This window comes from Notamacropus eugenii, chromosome 3, assembly GCF_028372415.1.
Source record: "Notamacropus eugenii isolate mMacEug1 chromosome 3, mMacEug1.pri_v2, whole genome shotgun sequence".
Classification (NCBI taxonomy): Eukaryota; Metazoa; Chordata; class Mammalia; order Diprotodontia; family Macropodidae; genus Notamacropus; species Notamacropus eugenii.
The window spans coordinates 11,536,020-11,554,294 of NC_092874.1; the positions used below are offsets into that span (position 1 = coordinate 11,536,020).

Below are 18,275 nucleotides of genomic sequence, written 5' to 3' on the forward strand. Positions count from 1 at the left end.
CTCTCTGTCTCTCTCTCTCTCTCCCTCAACTTCCCTAATACTGAAAAAGATCTCAAGAGTTACAAATATCATCTTTCTATGTAGGAATGTAAAAAGTTCAACTTTAATGGGTCTCTTATAATTTCTTTTTCCTGTTTATCTTTTCAAGTTTCTCTTGATTCTTGTATTTGTAAAATCAAATTTTCTACTCAGCTCTGGTCTTTTCATCAAGAATGCTTGAAAGTTCTCTCTTTCATTGAAATTCCATTTTTCTCCCTGAAGGATTATACCCAGGCTTGCTGGGTAGATAATTATTGGTTTTAATCCTAGCTCTTCTGACCTCCAGAATATCATATTCCAAGCCTTTTGATGACTTAATGTAGGAGTTGCTAGATCTTGTATTATCCTGATTGTATTTCCACAATACTCCAATTGTTTCTTTCTGGCTGCTTGCAATATTTTCTCCTTGACCTAGGAATTCTGGAATTTGGCTAAAATATTCCTAGGAGTTTGCCCTGATGGATTCCTTCCCATTCTATTTTCCCCTCTGGTTCTAGAAGAAGAAGGCAGTTTTCCTAGATAATTTCTTGAAAGATGGTGTATAGGCTCTTTTTTTATCTTGACTTTCAACTAGTCCAATAATTTTTAAATTATCTCTCCTGGATCTATTTTCCAGGTCAGTCATTTTTCTAATGAGATATTTCACCTTGTCTTATTTTTTTCACTCTTTTGGTTCTAATTTATAATTTCTTGATTTCTCTTAAAGGCATTAGCTTCCATGTGCTCCATTCTAATTTTTAAGGAATTATTTTCTTCAGTGAGCTTTAGGACCTCCTTTTCCAGTTGTCCACTTCTGCTTTTTAAGACCTTCTTCTCCTCACTGACTTTTTGGATTTTTTTTGTCATTTAGCTTAGTCTATTTTTTGAAGTATTATTTTCTTCAGGATACTTTTTGGGTCTCCTTAGAAAGCTGGTGACTCCATTTTCATAATTTTCTTGCATCACTCTCATTTCTCTTCCCTATTTTTCCTCTACTTCTCTTGCTTGATGTTCAAAATCCTTTTTGAGCTCTTCCATGGCCTAAGACCAATTCATCTTCCTCTTGGAGGCTTTTGATGTAGGAGCTTTGACTGTTGTTCTCCTCCAAGTGTATGCCCTGATCATCCTTGTCACCAAAATAAGATTCTATAGTCTGAGTTATTTTATGATGTTTACTCATATTGCCAGCCAAATACTTGACTTTCTGACTCTTTGTCAGGTAGAACTCTGCTTTCAGTGGGGGTGGGGGTAGGTGTACTGTCCCAGGCTTCAGGGAGTTTGTATCAGCCACTCTATCCATCAGTGTCGTGGGCCAAGAGCTCCAGAAGCAGTCTCTGCTGCTGCTGCCACTGCTGCCAATACTGTCCTGGGACTGGGGCCAGACCCAGCCAGACTGCATGCTCCTCTTTCACCCAGGTCGCACAGAGTTTTCCCACTGACCTTTTTGGCATGTGTGGTTTGAGAAGTCTGGAAACTGCCACAGCTGCCAATGATTCTATCCCCTGAGGCCTGCTCTGGTCCACACTGCACTGCACTCCACTCCCTGCCTGATGCAAAAGACACTTCTTGTTGACTTTTCAGGTTGTCTTGGGATGGGGATTTGTTTTCCTCTGTCATTTTGTGGGTTCTGTTGTTCTAGAATTTTTAAGTCATTTTTACAGATATTTGGAGGACTTTGGGGGAGAGCGCATGGAAATCCCTGCCTGGGACTGCCCCTTGGAACATCTGATTTCTTATAGAAGTTGGAAAAATGGCCACCTGTTGAGAAAAATTGGGAAAAAATGCCCACCTATTGCTGTATACCACATAATGTTCATGAAAGGCTCAAATCCAATTGTGTAAAGTGCTATATCACATTTAAGAATAATAGTAATGCGTGCTCCCATTATTAAAATTCAAGCAAGCCTGAAACTCCACTAGAATGTGTGTTTCCACTCCCTTCAGAAAGATGCTATTTATACAGTCAAATCATTCTGCCTTTTTGACCCAGAGATATTTCCTTAAATATTTTTATCCTCTACCAACCTTCAATGTATTTGTCAGCTTGCTGAGCTGATTTTATAGACTCATATAAAAGGAAGGAAGGTAGGGAGTGAGGCATGGAGGGAGGAAATGAGCACTTATTCATCACCAGCTATGTATCAACACTGTGGTGATTGGCAGATATTTCATTTGATCCTCACAACAACCCCAGAAGAAGGCACTGTTATTATTCCCATTTTATACCTGAGCAAATGGATGCAATTGAAATATCCAGATGCTCTCCCACCCAACTACAAACATTGGACTTACAAATGACCTCTACCCATCTTGGTGCCCTTTTACCTTCTGCCTCACTGCCTGTTATTGATTACCTTCCATTCTATACGGCCATGAATACTCCTCTAGAAGGACTGTGTGGCACAATGGACAAAATCATGGAGTTGAAGTCAGGAATATATGAGTTTGAATCTTGCCTCATAGTCTTATTTGATATATGATCATATCCAAGTAATTTCCTGTGTCTCAGCTTCAGTTACATCATCTATAAAATGCTTGTAGGGTTGATGGAAGGAGCAGATACATTAATGTAGGTAAAGTCCTTAGCTAACTTTAAAATATTGGCTTCTTGCTACATAACTAGGGAGCACAGCAATTAAAGCACTGGGGTTAGACTAAAGAAGATCTAAGTCCAAATCTGACCTCAGATACTCATCAGATGTGTGACCCTTGGCAAGTTACCTAACCCCTGTTTCGGTCCTCCATCATTCAGATCAAAGTCAATTGAAAGTCATATCATCACCTCCCTGATTTCATGGCCCCCTTTGAAAAGGAAGGACAAACTATACTCACAACAACCTGGCTTCCTTGCTATTCCTATAAGAGAGACTCCATTTCCCATCTCTGTGTCTTTGTATTGGCTATACTCCATCTCCGAAATACCCTTCCTTTTTTAGCTCCATTTCTTAGCATTCCTAGTTTTCTTCAAAGGTCCACTCAAGTACCATCTTCTCCACGAAGTCCTTCCTTATTCCTATTTTTGTTTATGTTCCTCCTCTAAAATTACTTTATATTGTATACCTGTCATCTTCCCCCATGATAGACTTTGCAAGTCTGACAGACTCCCAGTCTTACTCTTGGATTCTAAAGAGTTCATCTAAAAGAAAGCAGTGTCCCTTCCCTGTAGTTACTCACAACCCTTAGGAATGCATGTTTTATTGACTTTTCTTGGGTTGTGTTAGGCTTGCCTTAGTGAGAGTGCTAGAGGGAAATACACTAATCCAGATATTCTTGAGATGGAGAGAATCCCCAGGCACACCAGGTCTTCCAGGCAGATTTCCCTTTTGGTATTTATTTAAGGCCCAGGGTCTGACCACACAATCAAGAGCTTCCTGTTTTCAAACACATGGGTAATTAAAAGCTCCAAGATCCATATTGCAAAACCTATGTATATCTATATGAGAAGTCAGGGCTCCCAGTGACAGAACAAAGGCTGCAGGGATTAATGATGGGTATAAAACCTTCCCCTACTTTACTGCAGTGAAGGTTTATCTCTGTAGGGACTGTGGAATCAGACTCTCTGCCTAAAACCAAAGAAGCTGGGACAAAGAGAAGCTCACACCTAACAACATTCACCAAGACAATAATGTCCCCTTTTCCCAAGGAGTGCTTTTAAAAACAAATCTACCTTGGACAGCAAAATAGTTTCACTATCCTACCTTGGGATCCCAGTAGAAACCAATATTGTCCTCTGTATTTAGGCACTAAAAACCAACTACAGAGAAAAAACTTATCAATTTATTTGGAATTTCCAGTTAATCTATATTCCTAACCAAAGTATTGATTATACTGTGGTGGTTTTTAGCACTCGAGAAGAAATGGGGATCAGGGGCTAGGGAAAGGTGGAGTTAGAGAATGAGGCATAGAGTCGAGATTTGCCATTTTTAATTCTGATAATTCCTTCTAGATTCTGGTCCAAGGCATTTTTAAGGCAGCTTGATAGACCCATTTTTTTTTTACTTTGTCACCACAAGATGTTGATCTAAATCTCAGTTGTATTACTAGTGCCTATGTGACTTTGGCCAAGTCCCTTGAACACCATGGGCTCCAACTACCTTATCTGTAAAATGAAAGAGTTGGACTAGATGACCTCTAAGGCCCCTTGTGATTCTAGAGGCTTGACCCTAGAGTCCCAAAAGGGCTGAATTTGATCTGAAGATCTGAGATTGAATCCTGAGTCTTCCACTCTGTTACTATGGGATCTCAGGGGAGTCTATGTACTAATTGAGGGAAGATATTCAATTTCAAAGGTTTCCCACTTCACCCATAATTAGCCAGAAAATTAAAAATTAAATGAAAGACCCACTTCCACCAAGCATTTTGGTTAATTGAGATATAACTTTAATTAAATCAAACCTACTTGCTTACATCTTAATTACCTTAACACCCCAATATGTGGTGTCAAGTTGATTAATACACCTCACCCAGCAATATGTGCATGATTTATTTGCAGTATCAATATCTTTTTATTTCTTTCCATTTCTCCAATGATTCAATGACCTTCTTGAGGACAGTGATATTTTTACTTCCTTCTTTTTACCACCAGCACTTAATCAAGTGGCTGGCACACAGAAAGTTCTTAGGAAATGATTCTGATTGAATGATTGACTGATTATGCTGGTTTCCTAGTTAACCTATTCAGATAGAAACAGGAACCTAATAATACCTACCCCCCCCCCCCCCCCCCCCGTCATCCCACCAACTAGTGGACTTAAGATGGAGCAGCATTATTTACTGATACCAAAAGGAGTTATCAACCTTTTCTTTCCCCAACCCAAATGTCATTATCCCATTGTGCACTTCCCACCAGGATGCAAAACACCCGCTGTCAACTGAATGCTGGCACCCATACTTGCTTCTGTTGGAAGAATCCCAGAGCCCCATTCCACTGTAACCCTTGGACTCTTTACTCTTTTGGTAGGAGAGCATTTGCCCTGCTGTTATTCCCTTTGTATTTTGTTTCTCCCATTAGATAGTAAATTCTTTGATGATAGAGAACATATTTTGCCTTTCTTTGGATTCTCAGGGTTTAGCATACCTAGTAGGTGCTTTAAAAATACTACTTGACTGAGTGATTGACAATTTCCACAAGTATTAATGTAAATGAGATGATGAGAGTTAATATATAGGAAACATGTTTGCTCTATAAATGGGAACACTCATTATTCTTATTCTTAGAAAAAGAACTGGGTTTAGATTGAGAAGACTGGGGTTGGAATCCCAGCTTTGGAACTGGGATGTAAGACCAAGCATTTAGCCTCTCTTGACCTCAATTTCTTCATCTTCAAAGTGAGGGGATCAGCCTCTAAGATCTCTTATTGCTCTAAATCAGTGACCTGTTTTTTTTTACAGATTAAAAAACAAAGGCTTCAAAGGGTTAGTTAAATTAGCCATGATCCCACAACTAGTCACCCCCAGGGGCAATTCAATCCCACAGGTCCTTGATATCAACACTAGCACAATGTGCTTCCTCTTCAAAGTAAGAGTGAGGGGGGCACAGATAGATAAGGAAAGAGAAAATTGGAGAATGAGTGGAATAGAGAGAAAAGAAGGGAAAGGTAGCAAGAGAGGGAGGAAAGGGGGAAAGAAAGAGAAAAGGTGTTTGTATCCATCTCAGTATGGAGGCATGGAGCTGGGCAAGGCTCCTGGGATGATTTATGCAATCCATGCTGCATGCCTGCCTGGGGAAACAACCCTTTCAACTCTGCATGTATTCCCATAAGGTAAGAATATTGGACAATTTTCCTCAAGCAGAAATGTATACAAATTCCTTTCTGCTTAGAAACAATCTGGATTTTCTCCCTGTCGAATGTAAATGTTCCCTGCTTGGGTAGGGGGAGGGAGAGTGAGAAATGGAAGCTGAGTTCCTTGTAAAGATGATAACTGCCATTCATTGTCAAGTCCCAATCTCCTTCAGCCAGACATGACTAACTCTGGGGAGTGGGAAACCAGCTGCTTGCTCCTCAGCAGAGCTGAGAACAACCCATACCAGGAGCCCCCTTCAAAAAAAAAAGACCTGGTAACAGCCTGGCCCCTCTCCATTGGCTTTACCAACCAGCTCTGTCCCAAAGGAGACAGACTAGCAACACAACCAGGAGCCTGGACATTCCTTTCTTCTAGCCCAGCAGACGCTGTTACTCATTCTGGGTAATTTCCAAGTCTATAGATAGAATAACCATTATGGACTCACTGTTCATAGACACATATCAATTCACCTGCATTTAGGCTTGGCTTAGGAGTCAAAGCAGACCCTGGTTATCTTTCAGGGGTCAGAAATAAGGACTGGGCAATTTTTAGTCTTCTCTATATTTCCCCACAGCACATAGCACCATTTCCTCTCTGTATATTAGAGGTAGTATGGTAGAATAGAATGTGGATTCTAGCCCTACCTCTGCCACTTACCAGCTATGAGACCTGGCATTACATTAATAATAAACAAATAAATGATATTAAATAAGAGTCATCATTTTCTACTTTGTTGCTGCACCCTAAGGACCACAGGATATTTCTATGTAACTAACTTGCAGATGAAACTTTCCGTATGTCTCATCTCTGTTAGCACACTAGCTCCTGGGGAGTAAGGACTAGATAAGTATCCTGTTTACCACTGCAGAGCTTAAAACAGTGCCTAGTAAGCACAGAATAAGGATAACAAGAAGGAGAAGGAGGAGGAGTCAAAAAAGGAAGAAAAAGAGGAAGGAGAAGGAAAAGGAGGAAGAAAAGGAAGAGTAGGAAGAAGAAGAAGATGATGATGATGACGATGATGATGATGATGATGAAGATAAAAAGGGAGGAAAAGGAGGAGGCAGAGGAGTGGTAGTAAGGCATAATGGATAGAGAGATGAGACAGCTTTGCAGGGAAAAAGGCCTGGGTTGAAGTCCCACTTGTGACACATTCTGGCCATGTGACCATGAATAAGTCAATTAACCTCTCAATACCCCCAACAAATCTTGAAGATGATTACTTTCAGGTGAACTGGCAATCTGAATTGATGGAAGAAATTGCCCTCCTAGAAATTTCCAATCCCACTGAAACCACAGATCCATAAAAGTCTTATCATTGATAATATTCTTATTCTTTCTAAATGATATTTAATGGGGCAAGTGACTATCTTGCTACTGTTCTTTCATGTGTAATATTCAGTGGATTATTGGGCATGTAACTACAGTGCTTTCTTTTTGCAGTTCAATAAAAGCACGGGGATGTGGGCTCAACCTCTGCAGGTGGCTCCCCCAAAACATTTTTGGGACAGCACTAGTAGTAAATAGGAGGACAAGGAAGATGTCTTCATTCTGCTGCTACATGGTTTTGGGTTTTTGCCTATATATGGATATTTTGAGAATCTTTCATTTGGTGGATATCAGAGGCTATGAGTTCTCTGTGTGGCAATATCTATTGAAAACATTATTCTTACATTTTAGAGCATCTACAGACAACAATTTGATCTGGGAAGATGCCACCATTATAATATGCTTTATTTCTTGAATAACTGAAATTTAGATTTTAGGGTTTTTTCAGTTTATGGAAGAGAGTAGGATCTTCTGGTATATAATTCTGGCCACTTGATTTTACCTTTTAAGGTAATTAGTTGGTTCTACATTTTTACAACCTATAGAGATCTATTTCACAGTTTTAATTATTTTCTTGCAAAAAGTTGGGGCCTTTAAAGATGACTTTTGCATAATTTCTGGTAGCAATGATCTGGTCATCTGTCCTCTCTGCTTCTGAAAAAAAATCTACATGACCCAGCCATGTCTATGTTATGTCTATGTTGACATATTGTTGAATGAGCTCATGTGGATGCCCCCAGTACAATGTCAGCCATGCCTAAATGGCGTGGAAATCTTTCAAAACAAAAGAATGTAGGAGAAAAAAAAATAAGTTTTCAGGGAAAGGGTGAAGTCCACAACATCCCCCTTGTCCTTAGCATATAGCACTGTGTCTTTACATGGTAAATGCTTTATCAATTCTTGTTTCCACTCCACTCCCTGTCTCTTCTTGCTACCAAAAATCCAGATCAATAAGAATTAGTCCATTAAATGTCAATGGTGGTTAAATATATGTCTATAAGAAAGGTATTGAAACATGGAAAAATGTGCTGTTCAGGGTACCAGGTATAAAGATATAATATAATCTAAGGGAGGTGGGGGTGGTAATGATGCGATTCTGAAGAGAGCTTTTGTACCAGTTACTGTAAGTTCCTTGAGGGCAAGGACTGTCTTTTGCCATCAGTGCTTAGCATAATACTTGGCACATAGTAGGCACTTAGTAAATATTGACTGGTTGATCGAGGAGCATGGTGGGCAGGATTTTAGTATTTTATTTCATGGTTAGGATCCATTAGGAAGCTTAATATTCAACCCTAGTTAATTTCTCATGTGGGCTGAGAGGATAAATTGCATCCCCCCAAATAAGAGCTTCTTGGTCATCTGTTTCTACATTATAGATTCCACCTCACACAATCTATAAATTGTGAGTTTGGAGATGGATGCATATTGCAGCCTTCCTTGATCTCAGAAGTAGTGGAATGCCCTTATTCCAAATGTATTTATCCTTAATACCTAGGGACTAGAGGGTCTAAATTCATTATACATATCAAAATATCTGCCTTGTTCATAGAGTGTCTGCCAGAACCCATGTCTACTTCCATGTCTTGTATCATTTTCCTAGCTATTGATGGCATGCATTTGAGAGGGAGCCAACCTTCCAATGATTCATCTTTACTGACCCACATGCTTACCAAGTGCTTGTTATACTCTAGGCAACAAAGTTCCCCATCATTCAGAGAGACTTGTAGCCAGTCTAGAGTTCAAAGTATGAATTGTCATTTTGATTATGGGTTGGATAGAACCCATGGCTCATTTCTCCTCTGGAACAATTGTGTTTGTTATTGATAACATTAGCTTTCAATTCAATAACCCTTCATTAAATACTTGCTATGTGTCAGGTCCTCTCCTGGGTGCCAGTAATACAAATTCCTGCTTTCAAAGGGATTGTGCTCTATTGGAGAGCTACAGCACACATATAGATTAATATATATGAAATCCTTTTTATCTACTAGGTCTGGACTTTTTATTTCATCAGGATAAGCCTAGCATTGACAGAAGTGTTACTGGGCTACCAGAGGGTCTCAGGATACTGACTGTGACCTCTTCTGTACCCAGGCATTGGATCTGGAACAGATTTAGCCCAAGGGGAGCTTGCCTTGTCTCCTTTTCTTTAGCTGGTTAAGATACTCATCCCATTGCCCTGAAGAGAAATTGCTTAAGTCTTAAATGTATAGGACTCCGCAAAAAGAAAGTATAAGGATTATACAATTTAGATTGTGAATGAAGTATGGCACAGGTAATTTCTTCATTCTTACAAAAGGAGTACTAAACAAAGAAAATCACAAGTACAGGTTAAAAGAAAAATTTAAACATAATTTAGTAATTTAACTTGCATTCACTGCTCCATTCTGCTGGAGGAGGCTAATTTTTAACCTCATTAGAACATAAAGCAATTTACAATACTGGTAATTAGCCATTTTACATTTCATCTCAGCTCATCACTGTCTTTACAAGTCTTCTGGTGAAATGGCCAGGTCTGCACCAGCTGTCTTCTTATTAGTGACCAATATTTCCAAAAATAGGGAAATGATTGCCAAAGAATCCCTTCTCCTTCCACCTCACCTATTGCCCCACGCAGTTCCTTCATTTGTTTCCGAATTCGAGTGCGACCTTGAGACCTTTAAAACTCACAAAGACATCCCCAGTCCTGGACATAGCCACTTTGAGATGTTAATTCATTTAAGATCAGGAAAGAACCAACAAAAGGGCAAAGGAAGCCCAGGGACCAGCTTCCTGCACTGGCTGACTTGTGGGTAATATTGCCATGAAAACTAGAGAGAGGAAAAATCTTCTTTTTCTTCCCCACTGGAATCACATGATGCCAGTTGGGGAGTCATGGCCAAGAATACTCCACCAAGGGCCAGAAGCAGCCTTGTTGACATTGTAGAGTCACAGAAGAACTAAACGACCATGGAGGCTTTCCCATATCCTGCCCAAATTCTAAGTCTTTTTAGTGTTTGGTCAGAGCTCCCTTTCCAGAGGCAGATTGCCACCTGATCTGCAGTCTTTAGTCTTAAAAGCCTTACCTCAGTCCTAGGCCACAGAGAGGTTAAATGAGTTGCCCAGGGCTATGAAGTCAACATGTGCCAAGGTCAGGACTGGAACTCAAGACCTCCTGATTTCAAGACTGGCTCTCCATTGTAGCATGACAAAAGTGCAAAATATATATAAAGTAATTTTAAAACAAAGTGAATATTAGCTGGGAGAATCAGAAAAAGCCTCTTGGGACCTGAGGTCTGCTTGGAAGGAAGCTAGGGGTTCAAAGAGTAAGATGAGGATGGAGTGTGTTCCTGGAGTGGAGAACAGTCTGTGTAAAGGAAAGATGATGAGAGAGAGAATGGCATATATGGAGCATACTGAGAGAGGACTGTTTGACTGGAATGGAATTGGTATGAAGGGAGTGTTGGCATAATACTGAAAAGATAAGTGAAAGTCAGTTTTGGGAGGAGGGAGGATTTTGATTACTATGACTAATCCAGTCCACCTAGAGATAGGTGTTGGCATACAAAGACAAAAACAGGACTATCCCTGCCTTCAAGGAACTTTCATTCTCTTGATTGGGGAGGGGGGAAGCAAGAAGGGAAACTCCAGATCCATTCTCTCCTTTTGGAACCACATCTTGGCAATTGTGAGAAACAATTAAAGAAAGAAGCATTTGAAACACTGGTTTCATAGTGATGTTCCTGGAAAGGGGCAAATCATTCAAATTTGACTAAGTTGAGTCTTGCTTGAAATGTGCCAGAGGAGGAATGGTGCTGTGGATGTGGTGGAAAGTAGGATAGGAAGACTTGAAGTCATAAGATCCTCCTTCTCTTTCTCCTCTTCATCATCATCTCAAAGACTTAGAGGCTTAAAGAGACCTCCAAAGTCCTTTAGTCTAGAGTGCATATTTTGCCAATTAGAGGTCAACTCAGACCTACAGAAATGAACCAATTTATTTAAATTGTCATAGGGAACAAGTGACAAAAGATTCAAGTCCTCTTCTTTTGACTCCAAATTTAATTCCCTTTCCACCATACTATACTTCCATCAGGAGTAAGTCCCTTCACATTTTGGAGACTTGCCTGGAAAATGAGGTCATGATTGCATAGAAGAGATCTTTCAGAGTGTTAGTGGGGGGAATGTACTTTGTGCACCTTAAAAAATATTTTGAAATATGCTACTTAGGGGCTATGCAGCAATGTCTGAGTTCATTCATAGAAGGGCCAGGAAATATGTTATCCTTTATGCATCACTCCGTTATATTGTGTCTTTGACCCAACATCCTAAAAGAAAGTCTTAACGACCTAGATATTTTTGAGGCTCAATGCTGTGAAACTACTTTGACTTTGTCCCACAAAGGTGGGTCCCAGATAACTTTTCATAGTCTAGGGTTGGTGTAGATCAGGTTCTTGGCTCTGCCTCCATTCTAAGAGGAATCTCCCTTACATCATTGACTTCACAGTGTTGATACATCATTAAAATAAGGATACAAGATATAAAACTTTTGCCAATGGATTTTCATGTATACATTTTGTATTTTCATCTACACATCTCTCTGATCCATCCTTTATAACAAAGATGAAAAAATTCAACAGTTTAGCAAAACACATAGACACATGAAGAAACACATTATTTGCCTTAGTTCCACACCTCCAGTCACCCTCCCTGTCATTCTTCAAGGAAAAGAGGGATATGCCTTCCCGTATCTCTTCTTTGAAGCCAACCATGGTTATTATCAATGGATTCCATTTTGTTTCACTAGTTTTGTTGTAGCTGTTCTTTCCATTTACATTTCTGTAACCATTATGTATATAGTTTTCTTGGCTCTGTTTATGTCATTTCCCATAAGACTTTCCACGCTTCTCGGTATTTAGCAAATATCATTCTTACAACATGTCAATATTCCATTATATTCATGCATTACAACTGGAGCTTCATATTCAGTTCTTTGCTAATACAAAAAAGCATTGTTATAAATATTTTGATGTAGATAGGGTAATTTTAAAAGTTATTTCTGTCCTTGGGATACATGTCTAGCAGTAGAGCCTCTGGGCGATAAGGTATGGACATTTTCATCACTTTCTTTGAGTTGCTCCAAATTGCTTTCCAGAATGACTGGACCAATTCATAGCTCCACTAAGAGTGAACATCAGTTGTCCTGTCTTTTTAAAAACCCTTCAGCATTGATTACTCCCACATTTTGTCAACTCTTCAAATTTTCTGGGTATGAGGTGGAATTTCAAAATTATTCTGATTTTCATCTTACTTATTATTAATGGATTAGAGCTATCTTTCATATATTTGTTAATAGTTTACCATTCTTTTTTTGAGAACTCATTCATATCCATTGACAATTTATATATTAGGGAATGGCTTGAGGTCTTATGTATTTCTGTTATATGTCTAGCAAATCTATCATCAAGCACTTACTTAATTAGCCTTCTGTGTTCCGGGCATTGTTAGGAACTAAAGATACTAATGCAAGGAATTAAATGATTTTTATTTCCAAAGAGCTTACATTCTAATAAGACAGATAACAAGGACACATATCAGTATATACCAGATGATATAAAGAGAATAAATATGGATAAATGAATTATTGTTATCGGACTCATACTAATGAATACAAATCCCCCCAAAAAGATATAACTATTTCCTTTCTTATTTATTTGATCAAAAGTTTTTCAAATATGTGAAATTCAAATCATCTATTCTATCTTTTGTCATCATCTCTATCCTTTGTTTGACTAAGAATCTCTACCACCATGCCAAAAATAGCTGTGTAAGATATCTGATTTCCCCCTCTCCTAAGTTTTGTAAAGAATGGTATGAACTTTAATATCTACTTGGAGTATATTGGTAACAGGGTATAAAACTTAACTCAGAGTTTTAGAAATATGTAAAATAAATAATTCCTATTCTCCCATTGAGGACGTTTCATAATCAGCCCAAAAGATCTTCTTCACTCTAGCTAGCAGGCCTCCAACTGGTGGATAAGGCCAGAGCAGAAAAACAGATGTTTTTTCAACTGTTCTCATTGGGAGTGGGAGTGGTAACTCCCTCTCCCTTGTGTTTTTCCACTCATGGCAGAACTTCCCAAGGGATCCATGTCTGATTTGCCAGTGTCATATGTGACCTTGCAGAGTCTTGCCTGGTTGTCCTTGAGTCCTTGTAAACTCTATACTCAAATATAGATGTTGCTTAGTGGAGGCAATCAGTCAAGCAATCAATCAGTCATGATTTATTAATATCTACTCTTTTTTTCCAGGATAGCTGATGGCTCAGTGGATAGAGTGCTGGGCCTAGACTCAGGAAGACTCATCTGCTTGAGTTCAAATGTGGCCTCAGACATTTACTAGCTATGTGACTGTGGGCAAGTCACTTAACCCTGTTTCCCTCAGTTTTGTCATCTATATAAGCTAGGGAGAGAAACGGCAAATCACTCTAGTATCTCTGCCAAGAAAACTCCAAATAAAGACACAAAGACACATAAATGACTGAAAAAACAGCTGAACAACAATAAAGACTACAAAACCAAAAATGAAACAATCTTAGCTCTCAAGATGCTCCCATTCTATTGGAGGAGATGGAGACAACATGTCACTAAATTATTCTACAGAAAATACAGACAAAGTATATTTTTTGTTGTTGGCAAGGGGCATTAATGGGGGAGAATAAGGAAATATTTTACAATTAAGATGGACTTTGTGGAGGAGACAGAGTCAAGATCATGGAGTAGTAGGAAGCAATATAGAGAATTTCACTCCACACATTCTTCCAAACAGATCTAGCAAAAGGCACCATGACAAATCTGATGAGAAAATTTAGAAGAAAAAATTACATTGAGTATTTGTTGAGCTAAATTTGATCTACTGAGATTCATGAGGAAGTTTTTAGGCACTGGAAATAGAGTTGGGGTAGGAGCAAAACAGATAACAATCCAACCCCCTGGAAAAGGCTTTGCACCAGTGAAAAATGAGGTCCCATAGCATTTGGGGATTTCACTTGACCTATACCAGGTCAACATGCCAGGGGCCCGTGCCAATTGATAGCTTTTTGCCCACTACCCAGTTCTAGGTCAAAACTACAGAACAGAGTGAAAAGAGTACTGGCACAGTGGACTGGCATTCCTGGGAAGGAAGGTCCTGGGCAACAAACTGAGAAAGAAGGAAGTTCAAAACAGCAACAGCATGGGGTGGCTCCTCCTCTAGGCTCACCATGATGGGATTGTTATTGCTGTCTGCTTGTGCATTCTTCCAACCTACTTCATGACTTCAGATTTGATGTTAGGACTGAGATCTGTCACATTTCTGGAGGGGAGCTATGGGGTGATTTTGTTGCTGCTTTCTTGGGGTTACTGAGTGTTATTGTATTCTAGGATTTCAAGGATAGGCTGAGATTCTGCCTTGTTCACAAAGTACTCAGATCCAGAGCAAAGTCTAATTGCAGTCATCTTTGTCTGAGCTCTACAAGCTCTTTACACAAGGTCTGCACAAGAGTAGAGAGCCACTGGGTGGACTCCCTTCCTATGAGTCAGCTGAAAAACTCTGTTGGTTCAAATCAGCAGAATTGTAGTCTCCTCTTTGGTCTGGATTCCTGCCCTGGTTCTTTTTCTCCTGTCTAAACTAGATGCTGCAACTGATACCTTGCTCTGAGCTTAGAGTCACCTTCTTCCTAGAAGAGATAAAGTAAGAATACTTCTTTAAAGAAGAGGTATTTAAAAATGGAATGAGAACACCAACGGGAAAAATAGAAGAGAAAAGAAATGAGAGCTGTGGAAGGGAGAATTGCAAAAGGAATTAATAGTTTGGCAGAAGAGATATAAAACCCTGCCCAAGCAAGAAGCATCCAGAAATTCTAATGGGGCAAACAAAATCTAGTGACTCCATGAGGCAGCAAGAAATACTAAAACAAAATAAAAAAGCTGAACACACAGAAGAAAATATGTTATCCAATAGCAAAAATAAGTGACTTGGAAAAAAGATGGATGAGAAAAATAACTATCCTTGAACTATCTGAACACTATGACCAAAAATTATAACCCAGATATCATGTTTCAAGAAATCCTCTTTTAAAAAAATTGCTCAGACTTCTTAGAATCAGAAGGGAAAGTATAAATGACAAGAATTCACTGAATATCTCCCATAGGGAACTCTAAAATGAAAATGCCCAGGAACACCATAGCCAAAATTCAGAGTTTTTAAGTCAAAGAAAAAATACCACAAGCAGCCTGAAAGAAAGAACTCAAGTCCCAAAGAATCGCAGTGAGTATCAAACGTGGTTTAACAAACAATATTACAAAGGAGTGGAAAACTTGGAATTTTATATTCCAAAAAACAAAAGATATGTGCTCATAGCCAAGAATAATTTGTACATTAAAAACTGAGTACGATGCTACTGGAGGAAGATGGAACTTTAAATGTAGGTGTCTAAGCATTCCTGGGCAAATAGGTGGCACACTGGATAGAGCAGCAGGTCTGGAGCCAGGAAAACCCAAGCCTGGCCTTAGACATTTACTATGTGACCCTGGAAAAATCACTTGACCTTATTGCCTCAGTTTCCTCATCTGTAAAATGAGCTGAGAAAGAAATAGTCAAGAGCAGTTAGGTGGTGCAGTGAATAGAACACTGGCCCTGGAGTCAGGAGGACTTGACATCAAATCCAGCGTCAGACACTTCCTAGTTGTGTGACCCTCAGCAAGTCACTTAGCCCTAATTGCCTTGTCAGGAGAAAAAAGAAAGAAGAAAGGAAGAAAGAAGTGGCAAACCACTCCAGTATCTTTGGCAAGAAAACCCCTCATGGGGTCATGAAGAATTGGGCATGACAGGATAATGACTAAACAACAAAGAACAAGCATTCCTGATGGAAGGAACAGAGCAGAGGAGAAACTCTGATGTTCAAACGTAATAGTGAAGAGAAACTTAAAAATATCAACACAACTGGAAAACTAGCAGAGATTAAGCAAGGATAAAGTGCTTACACTGAAGTATGGGAAGAAAACACTAAACTCCATCTTCAAGGGGGAGTTAGATCTTCATGATTTCAAAAAATAATGGAAAGAAAGGGGAAGAGGAATACAGTGAGGGATCAGCGAGAGGAAATTAGGGGAAATTATCTCACATAATCTGTGTGCAAAAGTAGACATCCATACAAACAAGAAGGAGGGGTGAGGGGAGCAACTGATACCTGATCCTCTCCTTCATCTGAAATGATCAAAAGAAAATGGAAGAGAGAGATTGATTCAGAAATAGATTTCACTCAACACAGAAAGAGGAGGGAAAGGAGGGAAGAGGGAATTACAGGGAGCGGATATTGAGGGAGGAATGACTCCTAGGAGAAACAAACCGTAGGGATATCCAAAAAAAATTCCTAGCCTTTTTTGAGGTGGTAAAGAACAGAATCCGAGAGAGTGCCTATAAATTAGGGAATGGATAAACAAGTTATACTATATAAATTTGATGAGATATTACTGTATTGATCTCTTATCAGTAAAAGGACTAATCAAGATTCCAGAGGACTCACAATGAAACATTTTATCCACCTCCTGAAAGAGATGAGGGATTAAACTTTGTTTAGGGGGGATAGGGTAGTATGGCCAATGAAGAAATTTGTTGTAATTGACTATACGTAATTGTAATGAGCTTTGTTCTTCTTGTCTTCTCATTTGAGGAATGGGGAGGGTAAGAAGGCAGATGCTGAATAATCAGTACAAAGTATTTTTAAGAAAGGAAAGTCAAAGAAATTCAACCAAATTAAAAATTTGAAAACTACTGAAATGAAAGAAAAGGAAGAGAGAGAGAGAGAGAGAGAGAGAGAGAGAGAGAGAGAGAGAGAGAGAGAGAGAGAGAGAGAGAGAGAGAGATCCTGTGGTCCCTAGACTGTGAACAAGGTGCTTATGCTAAGGGCAAGTTTTTTGGGGGAAAAATTTAGCCACTAATTCTGTCCAGGCAAATTCTCCTCTTCAGGGCTCTAACTAACATGGTACAAATGGAATTTTGTCCCAGGATACCAATAACCTATGGACATGTGGAATACTTCCTCCCTTGGAAAAAAAGCATCCAATTTGGTGTGCAACTCACCCCCACCTCTCCTCCTGAGGCTTGGGGTACAAAAAACAAAAACCAAAATCTTGGAACTAGGAAGAATTTTCCTTTTCCAGTACTGTTGCCTTTATTATGCCTTACTATATCCTGCCTCTAAGGAGCTATACCCTACTCTTCTTGGTGACCTCTCCTCTCTATCATACTCCCTAATTTGCCTTTAGCTCAGTTTCAGTTCACTACAATTTTGTTCTTTCTTGAGCTCAGGGGGCTCCCTCCATCCCCCATCTTCATGCAGGATGAGAGGTAAAAGACCTGTGATGTTACCTTACCCCAGGCAGCAATCACCATGCCAGACCTCCCCCTTCATTATTTGGATCACAGAGATTTTGTTAACCTGCTTCTTATGGGATTGGTCGGGTCACCCTGTAGTTAGAATCCCTGCCTCCCCCCTCCCAGTGCTTGATTTGGGTTTTTTTTGGAAGAATAACTTTGGAGAAGCAAGAAGTCCAGCCCTGAATCTTTCACTTTTGTCACTTTGATGTGTTTTTATGCAATGAAGACTCTACACCATGATCCACTCTCCCTAAAACAACACATGCACATACCTGCAGTATTTGCCTTTCAATGTATGGATCTCCAAACCCATGAGTGCTTGTGCAGCAAAGTTCTCAATAACTCATTGTTCAAGCCCACACCCTGAGGCTGGAGGAGAAAGTACATCCAGCACTAATAAACCTGACTCTTCTGCTGCCATTCCTGCCTCTGAGCTGTTTCCTGAAAGCTTTGCTGGGATTTTGTTTTCCCTTAATTTTAGGACTTTGTAAAGACAGAGAGAGGGAAAGAAGTATGTGTGTGTGTGTGTGTGTGTGTGTGTGTGTGTGTGTGTGTGTGTGTGTGTGTGTGAGAGAGAGAGAGAGAGAGAGAGAATATGAGATAGAATATGTGAGAGAGAGAGAGAATATGCGAGAGATGGAAAAAGAGAAAACATGAGAAAAAGATAGAGAGAGACAGAGGGAGAGATAGGTAGAAATTTTTGATCCCCTTTTTCTGATCTTGCCTTTACCTCTCACTTTCTCTGGAGTC

General features: G+C 39.5%; 1 protein-coding gene across 16 annotated transcripts in view; it reads left to right on the forward strand.

Moving 5' to 3' along the window:
- Positions 1-18,275, forward strand: part of HDAC9 (histone deacetylase 9) — an 885,788-nt gene that overhangs the window by 843,980 nt on the left and 23,533 nt on the right. The gene's annotated exons all lie outside the window — the stretch shown is intronic.